This window comes from Echinops telfairi, unplaced genomic scaffold (assembly GCF_000313985.2).
Source record: "Echinops telfairi isolate 266 unplaced genomic scaffold, ASM31398v2 ScPeMD7_2010;HRSCAF=2546, whole genome shotgun sequence".
In the NCBI taxonomy this organism is placed as follows: domain Eukaryota; kingdom Metazoa; phylum Chordata; class Mammalia; order Afrosoricida; family Tenrecidae; genus Echinops; species Echinops telfairi.
This window is the reverse complement of record NW_022105908.1, coordinates 16,057,695-16,067,250: the sequence shown is the minus strand read 5'-3', so window position 1 is coordinate 16,067,250 and position 9,556 is coordinate 16,057,695. Positions and strand designations below refer to the sequence as shown.

The window sequence follows — 9,556 nt, the reverse complement described above, 5'->3', positions numbered from 1 at the left end:
CCTCCAAGGTCGGTCAGTCTTTCTCTCTCTCTCTCTCTCTCTCACACACACACACACACTGCCATGGAGTGGATTTTAACTCATGGCAACCTTGCAGGACAGAGGACAACTACCCCGGTTGGTTTCTAAGACTCTTTATGGGAGTAGAAAACCCTGTCTTTCTCTCAAGGAGCAGCTGGTGGTTTTGAACTGCTGACCTTGCAGTTAGCAGCCCAATGCATCACCACGACACCACCAGGGCTCCACCACCAAGGACACGGAGGCTTTTTCAAAAAAGATGCCTATGTGTCGACTGACACAGTGCTGTGTATCCACAAGTACATGCTTGGACAGATAGTATTAAAAATGTTGCTTGCTTTTTCTCTTCAACAAAAAGACATTACTTGCCCAACTCTTTCCCTCTTCTGCTGAGGGGCACCCATGGGGAGTCTCCTTTTTATTCAACCCAAATAACAGCATGATGAACATTTATACCAACAACAACAACAACAACAATAAATTACACGCACCACCGTCAAGGCAATGCTAACTCATCGCGACCCTATACGACAGGGTGGCCATGCTCCCATGAGTTTCTGAGACTGTAACTCGTTACAGGTGTAGGAAGCCTGTCTTTCCCCTGTGGATGGGCTGTTGTTCTCTACCTGCCAACCTTGCAGTTAGCAGCACCCCCACTGCGCCACCAGGGCTCCTTGACCATGCACACATCCACTCTTCTAGACCTGTGCTCGTCCTTCCACAGGGCCCAGGGCGTGTGATGGTTTACATGTGGGCTGCTAGGTCAGTGGTTCAAAACCACTAGGTGCTCTGTGGGCGAAAGAGCAGTCTGTCTACTTCTGTAAAGATTTAGAGCCTTGGAAACCCACAGGGAGGGGGCCAGTTCTACTCTGTTCTAGAGGGCTGCTGCGAGTCAGAATCGAGAAGAGAAATAGCACTTCCAGAGGACAAGGTCACAGAAGTGGAACGACTGGAGTGAGCGGGAGTGAATATGTAGAATATTGACTGGTGGAAGCAGAAGCTCCCCCAAGGCTATTAACCAGTGTGTCCTCCTAGCCACAGCATGCATGGGTTTACGGCAGCAAGCAGACACGTTGGGTGATTTCTTGGTCATCCTGCGGAAGGCAGGCGCTCGGCGAGCTTATGCCAATTCACAGTCTGCCGGGGATCACTCCATGCACCTCTGTCCCTGATCAGAGCCACTCTCCTCACCCCTGGGGGCAGCTTCCCCGGAAGACAGGGGCCTCATCTCTTCAGGGGCTGGTTTCTGAGCCTGCCTGGCTCTGGAATAACAGCCTTCCTGGGGCTCTGGTTCAAATTGCCTTGGAGTAGTTTTCAAACGTTCGAAAGGGCACCTTTCCATCTCGAATGCCAGATGGAGGCCTACAGAGGAGGGAACGGCAGGCTGCCAGGCCGGCCCCTCGGCCCCTCCAGGCCCAAGGAGCTGTGAACCGTGAAGGCTGGCCACTGACCCCACCTACCTAGACACCAGTGGGAGCTAGCGGAGCAGTGAGGAAGGTCACAAGGGAAGGGAGAGGGTGTGTGTGGCAGGGGGCGGTGTGGGGGCTGAGGGGAGCGTTACATCTCACAGCCTGGCCCCCACACCACCTCCTTTCCCGTTAGAAGTAACGCCTACTGACAGCAGACGGGCCAGCTCTGCTTAGTCCTTCATTTTGTCTCGTGACCTGGAGAAGTTCTCCCTCTTACTGGATCATAAGCTCTGTGGGGTGGAGGTGGGGGTGTCACCATTTACTTACTCCCCGGGCCCGGTACCAGGCAACACAGACAGTGAAATGACCAGTCACCACCGGCTGGGCCAAAGGTCAAGGTGGCCCAACAAAGTGTCCCCTCGCCCAGTCAGGGCAGAGGTGGCGTCTCTGGTTCCTGTCCCCCCACAAGCACCCCGTGACGCCACAGACACGTGGGCTTGAGTGAACGAAGAGAAGTCTGCACTCCTCCACTCATCCTCGGTGTGCCCAACACACGCGTCCGCAGGCCCGCTCACACGCATGTGCACGTGTGCGCGCAAGCACTTCACCCGGCAGCGCAATGAATGTGGCAGTCTTGGGCCTGCAGGGAGGAGTGGGGCCTCCAAAGACCTGCCCATCAGAGACGATGGGGCGTGCCAGGTCTGCTTAGCCTGTCACGGCTCCGCTGTGACTGACTGCCCGACTGCCCGACTGCCCCACAGACCCACCGACTGCCCGACCTACTGCCCCACAGATCCACCGACTACCGCCTGACCGGTATTGCGGGCCAGGAGGACTCTCCCAAAAACAGCTGTATTTTGCAGGTTGAAGGTTCCTAGCCCCAGGCAGCTCAGCACTAGTGGTGGTGGTGGTGGTGGGGGGAAGCATTCATCGCCTTTTGCAGAAGCTCCTCAGACAGGGCCTGGCTCTGGCCACTGGGCTCAGCACTGGCTAGCTCCCTGGGTGGCAGCACGGCCCTTTGTCGCAGTCGCGCCATGCACTGTACCCTCTCAAGCCCAGTGTCTGCACGGTCTGTGGTTGTTTGGTTTGGTGTTGCTGCACAGACTCCCGCTCCCAGTGCTCCTAAGACTCCCCGTCTGAGGGGATGCCCTGAGGATGTGGGTCTGGGGGGGCGCATCGCTGGGTGCTGGTGCTGCTCTCCTTACTGCTATGGGGTGCTTCAGGTGACTCACATGCCCACAGACTGTGGCACAGAGGAAAGAGAGGGGTCAGGATCAGGTCGGGCTGGCAGGGAGACGAGGGTCAAAGTCACCCGTCTGGGATTCCCACTTGGCTACTCTCAGAGACCTTGACTCTAAGGCTCTCTGATCCAGCCCCCTAAACCACCACCACTGTCCTCTGCTTCATTACCTACCTGAGCCCTTCTAGTGCCGCCTTCTCGGCACTCTTCTCTCAGAAAGTGGGGACTGCGTGGTCACCCAGAATCCAACGTTCCCCACCCCATCTGCCCCGGGACCTTCCCCGTGCCTTGTAAGTGCCCAGCAGCAGGCACTTACAAACACAGAGGCAAGGATTAGAATTAACAACAAGCTAGACACCAGAAAGTGATCGCAGAGGACACCCAAGTCCAGGGAAGAGTGCAGCATAGCAAAATGGTACTTGCTGCCCTGGGGACTGACTCTTATTCCCAGGCCAGCCAGGAAAACGGTGCCCAGAGTCCACTTGGCTTCCTATTGCCCCAGTGTGAGTGCTGCAGGTGCCAATGGACTAGCCAGGTCAAACGTGGCCACCACAGACAGCGAGGTCACACAGGAGGGTCAACTGCATGGCAGGAACCTCACCACAGAAGTGAGGTCTGCTCCTGAGTGAGCCGAGATGGCAAGCCAGGCCCTCACCATGTGAATTAAGACCACCAAGCAACATGCCCGCCCAGCAGCCACGGCGGACTCTGTGAAGGGCGCATGCAGGACTCGGAATGCCGCACAACTGCCATGCAGGTAGGCGTATTTACTCCATTCTCATGAAGACAACCGTCGAAAGCCCATGGGGCCGAGGAGAACTGCCCCTGCCAGTGTTCTGGTGGCACGGTCATGAAGTGCTCAGCTGCTACCTTGAATGGCCAGCCCCTCAAGCTGACCACCACTCTGTGGGAGAAAGACATAGGAGGCTGCTTCCGTCGAGATTCCGAGCTTTGGAAACCCTATGACCTCATGGAGTGGTTCCACTGTCTTACACGGTTGCTGAGACAGAAGCCACTCTCTGGCAATGGGCAACCATTAGGAAACTGGACGCCCACAGAGTACTGATGGGGGGTGACCTGCCAAACTTTGGGTCCGCAGCTGAGCGCTTGAATCCTGTGCCACCAGGACTGTTATCTGCACCGATGCTGATGGTGCTCGGTGCTGGTGAGCTGGTTCTGCTCACAGTGACCCTATGCACAGCAGGGAAGCACTGCCCGGTTTGAGCCCACTGTCCGTCCATTCTGTTACGAGTTGTTCTCCTTTTTGAAGATTCTCTCTTTAACCAAGCATGATGTTCTTCTCCAGGGATGGGTACCTCCTGATAACATGTCCACAGTTTGAGAGACAGTCTCACTACCCTCATCCCTAACGAGCATTCAGGCTGAACTTCTCCCAAATAGATTTGCTTGTTCCTTGGGCCAGTCCTTGGGACGTTCAGTGTTCGTCACTCACACCATCCTGCAGATGCAGCAGTTCGTCTCCAGTCTTCCGGATTCACTGTCCGGCTTTGGCACGCAGATTGGAAACACGGTGGCGCGATCAGGTGTGCCTCCGTCCACAAAGCAACATTGTTGCACATTAACACTATAAAGAGATTGCAACAGATATGCCCAGTGAAACACACCGCTTAATTTCTCAACTGTTGCTTCCCTGAGTGTAGATTGCGGATCCGTCGAAAGGGAAATCCTTGCAAACTTCAATCTCCATTTTCCAGGGTGTGGTCTGTTGGTTCACCTGTGAAGCTGTCTGTTTTCTTTACTTTGAGGTGTAATCCATACCGAAGGGGGGAGCCTTTCGCCTCCATCAGTAAGTGTGTCAAGTCTATTTTGCTTCCAGAAAACAAAATTGGGTCATCTGCATATCAAAGGCTGTTAATGAGTCTTCCTCTAATCCCGGTGACGTGCTCTTCTTCAGATAGTCCAGATTCTTGAATTATTTGCTCCGCATACAAATTGAATAAGTACAGTGAAAGGACAACCCCGAGGCATGCCTTTTCTGATTTTAAACCGTTCAATAATCCCTTTCTCTGTTCGAAAGACTGTCTCTTGATCTGTGTATAGGTTCCAGGTGAGCACAATGAAGTCTCCTGGAATTCTCATTCTTTACAATGTTCTCTGTAGTTGGTTGGACGTGTCAACTGCCTTTTCGTAGCCTATCCAACACAAGCAGACAGCTTCACAGCGTCCCCGATGCTTCTGTCGGGGTCCAGCAGAGGTCTGCAATGATATCCCTCCGGCCAGGTGCTCTTCTGAATCTGGCTTGGACTTTCTGGCAGCCCTCTTTCAATGGACTGCTACAACTGTTTTTCAGTGATCTTTGGCAAAATTTTACTTGCATGTGATATTAAAGGTACTGTTTGAAAATTCTACATTCGGTGGGTCACCTTCCTTTGGAAAGAGGACACATATGGGTCTCTTCTAGTCAGTTGGCCAGGTAGCTGCCTTCCAAATTGCTTGGCACAGATGAGTGAGTGCCTCCAGCAGAGCATCTGCTTGTTGAAACTTCTGTTTCTGCATTCTGTCAATTCTTTAACAAATGTATTCATCGTAGATAAACACCTGTCTTACTGTTAAGAAGGGGAATGACTTCTGGTTGACTTCAAACGTCCAGGCATCCATCCCACTGCCCAGAAGAAAAGGCCCAACTGGAAGGCACATCACTGGTCGACCTAGAGGCAGGGTGTGGGAGGTGGCTGTGTTGGCGATAGGAGATAGGTCTGCTAGGGACCCTCCCTGTGCCATTGTGCAGCTCATGTCTCTTCTAAATGTGCAGCTGGAGACTAGATCAGCCAGTGCCTAGGGCTCTGCTCTGCTCCAACAGCCAAGGAGCTGAAAAAATCTCTGATAGCCAAAGAACCTGGGGTCCCAGCTCAGGAGCATTCTTGCCAGCAAAGGTAGACCCTGACAAGCAGGTCTCTGCAGGGAGGTGTGGCTCTGCCCTGGCATGCTGTGGCCAGCAGCAATCCCGGACTGTCTCGGGGTGGGGAGGAGAAAAGGAATAGGGCATCAGCCCCTACACACTCTGGGCCAATCACAGGGGCAGGGGGTATGTGGTGGGAACAAGGTCCAAGGTCACCCTCCTACAGAGCCCAGAGCCACTTCCAAACACACCTCGGAATTTTACCCTGAACGTTTCCAACGTGGACAGAGTTTTATGAGAATGCTGGCATACCCGCCACCATCCAGCTTCACCATCCACACTACAGTGTTCACTTTTCCTGACTTCCCAGTTCTCCAACTAATGCCCCAGCCCCTAGCACAAGCTCTGGGGGCTCAAACAGCCCCCTCTGCCCCAGAGACCCCCACAGCACTGTGGCTACACCCCTAGCAGGTCCCTGAGGGCACAGACTATCACTGAACCCCTGCAACAGAGGCAGACTTCCAGCTTGCCCTTATCCCCAACGAGTGTTGCCAGCCCCGACTCCCACAGAAGCCACTGCGAACCTCAGACAGAGAGCAGGTCTCCAGCAATACCCACAGGATGAACAGGAAACCAAGCCAGCTCACAGAGTGTCCCAGAAACATGGCTGCCCATGCCCAGCCCCGGAACTTCAGATGGGAAGCGGGAAGGCTGACTGTGGTCTCCCACACGGAGCCCCAGCCTCTGGGTGCCGGGCTCTAGCTGCAAGTGAGCTGAGACTGGACATGTAGCCCCCTTGGGGCCGTGTCTCCAGGTGTAAAACAAGGGCGTGGACGTGGGTAGCATTCTGCAGATGCCTCGGCGGCCTCCCAGCACAGGTACAGGACACTCCACCGCAGCCAGATCTCGGCTTTGGCTGCCCTGAAATACCACAGACGCTCCCAGACTTCTGTTTGGTGGAGGAAATGAGTCTGTTGATGTGAAAATACTGTTTGGAAAGTACAAGATGATTTCAGAGGCGTCTACTAGATCTCCCTTGGTTTGGAGGGGGCATGAGGCCCAGGACGAGCAAGCAATGACTCCTGGGGTGGTTTTGCGATCTCTCTCCCTACTGCCTCCTGCTTGGACAGTGGCGCGAGGCCCCCTCTCCCACGGGCACAGTGCAGACTCTGAGAAGCAGCCTGTCTGGCCTTTCTTTCCAGAGCTGCACCTCACAGTACGCCCCAAGACTCCGACTGAGGGCCTCTAGAACAGAGGTCTCCAGGGGTCTCTGAACAGACAAGGTTTCACCATCTCCTGGCTCCAAGCTTTTAAGCTGGCATCTTAAAGAGAAGTGAAATGGAAGTTGGGAAGGCTGGCATGCCAAGTTTTCTGCATCCTGAAGGCCAGCAGCCCGACCCCACCCTCAGCACTCCACAGAGTCAGCCACAACCAGAGCTCCGCCTCTGCTGCCCTCTGCTTCCAAACCACCTAGACGGAGGTGCCCAGACACCGGGCCCAGAGCTCCGCTGGCTACCCTTCCCACTCCACCAAGTGCTGGACACGACGCTCCTGGTCCTCGGATCTCTGGGCCTCAACAGAGTGGAGAACAGCCAATCACTGTTCTCTATGCACAAGCCTTCCAGCGACCAGAGCACCTTATTAAACCATCCTCGCTTTCTGTCTAATTAATTCCAATGCCTTTATCTTTCCTTCAAGGGGCAGTCTCATTCCCAGTTCACAAAAATATCTTTTAATCATCTTGATGGGTTTTCTTTGAACCGTCTCCAAGTTCTAAAGGAGCATGGAATAAAGTCCTGAAGACCTGTTTTCTGTAGCTACAAAGGAGAGGGGAGGGAGAAGCCATTCTTTGTTGAAGAGAAAGGGGGAAAAGTGACGCCAAACATGTAGGAGAAATTGGGTTTTTCTAGGAAAAATGGTCAAGGCCATTCCACTTTTGTGGAAATGAGACGCAAGAAGTGAGAGGGAATCTGCCATCTGCTACTAGAAGCCGTGGCTTGGTGGAGGCTCCTTTAGTATCTGGTGGGTGGCCATTAGGAATGCTCACTTTTGGCCTTATTGGATGATTAAATTGTTCTTCATTGAAGATATAGCTGATATGGGAGAGACAGGACATAGCAAGTAGCAGCACCGCATCTTCAGAGATCCCAGGAAGCTTCCGCCAGAGGCGGCAGGTACCAGTGTGAGCGTGAACTTCAGCTGGATCAATGAAAGCAGAGTCTTGTCCGGGCCCGAAGCCAGGCACCGGAAGACGAAGAGTGGAGCGGGCAGGAGCTCTCGGCTTGAGACGTCTGCCTCTGGCTGAGAACCTCACACTCATTTCCAAGGTGCGCTTCCTACCCTGATCAGGTGGGGAGGGGTGGCTGCGGTGGTCCGCAAAGGCTTTCATTTTGTTTTACTGTCAGAGACTATAGACCAGATAGGTTGGCAGTTGCAGGCAGACAGACCTGAGCTCAATGCATCAAATTCAATCATAACTGGGAGAGCTACAATCTGCCAAGGGTTTGTTTGTCCCCAGCACTGAGCTAACTAAGCACCTGAGCTATATGAGTGTAAGTCAGAAAGCATTGCTACAAGAGTGCAGAAACAAACAAACAAACAAAAAGATTGCAGAAACCTTTATAAGAATCTCAATTGGTTAAGCTCCTATTTTCTGACCTGGCGTCCATCTAGGCGTATACACTTCTAAAGGGTGTGTGTCCATCCCTCTAACCCTCCCCTGCAGGGTCCTGTGACCTTCAGTTTACATGATGTCAGAACAGCAGTCTGGGTTTCTTAAGGGACTCCAGCATGCTTCTGACACACACGCTGCATTTGGGGGACAAAGAGAAGTCCTAAGGGGCAAGACCAGGGCTGTGGAATGGATGGGGTTAGAGTTCCCAGTGAAGTTCTCACAGGCTAGCCCTGGCTAGCTTGAAGAACAAGTAGGCACGCGCTCATGATCAACAAATAAATAAAAGTGAAAGTCCCCCGCAAACGTTTCCTAGACTTTTCCTCAGGAACGCAGTTTTCAATTCTTTTACAGCTTCTTCATAGAACATCCCAACGCCTGTCTTGTGTCCCTGAGGAAAATCTACTAAGAATACCCCTTCAGGACTCTCAAACCACAGTTGCCATACCTGTCTGAGCTAGCGTCTGCCTGGAGCTGAACCGGCCCGCACAGACCCCGGGAAGCCACTGGTTGGTTGGATCATGTTTTGAAGGCATCCTAATGCAGCTCAGTCAAGCACATGGCTGCGGGGACTTGTCTGCAGCCATACACCGATGGCAGAGACACGCTTGAGCATGTTCTGCTTGGAATAAACCCACGCAGGTTTGAATGGGAAACCACGTAGCAATACTTGTTTACTCATATGAATTTCAGTCCTTACAAGGAAGAATGAGTGCTCCATTCTGGGAAGGAGATTTAGACCAGGCGACTTGCTTACAGCCACTAAGCTCCTGGTAGAACCACGTTTTGAACCCAAGTGATTCTAAAGTCTGCGCTCTTCCTAGCATGCCACCCAAATTTTAACCAAGAAGTATGTCTTAACCCAGAGTGCTTCCATAGGCTGCCAAAAATGACCTGTCACTCGTTGTCCAGAAAAGCCAAGCGGGCACCAAACAAGAGGAAATTTAATACTGAAAGGCAGGTGGTGGTGGTGGAGGTGGTGGAGGTGGTGGTGTTAGAGGAGGTGGTGGAGGTGGAGGTGTTGGTGATGGAGATGGAGGTGGTGGTGGTGAAGGTGATGGTGGTGTTGTTGAAGGTGGAGGTGGTGGTGGTGAAGGTGATGGTGTTGTTGTTGAAGGTGGAGGTGGTGGTATTGAAGGTGGAGGAGGTGGAGGTGGTGGTGGAGAAGGTGGTGGAGGTGGAGTTGTTGTTGGAGGTGGTGGTAAAGGTGGAGATGGTAGTGGTGGTGGAGGAGGTGGTGGTGGTGAAGGTGGAGATGGTAGTGGTGGTGGAGGAGGTGGTGGTGGTGAAGGTGGAGATGGTAGTGGTGGAGGTAGTGATGGTAGTGGTGGTGGTGGTGGATCCTTGAGTTGCTACTG

The 9,556-nt window shown here is 53.3% G+C and overlaps 1 protein-coding gene across 6 annotated transcripts in view; it reads right to left on the bottom strand.

Moving 5' to 3' along the window:
* TOM1L2 (target of myb1 like 2 membrane trafficking protein) overlaps positions 1-9,556 on the bottom strand; it is a 160,872-nt gene that overhangs the window by 19,808 nt on the left and 131,508 nt on the right. The window lies entirely within an intron of this gene.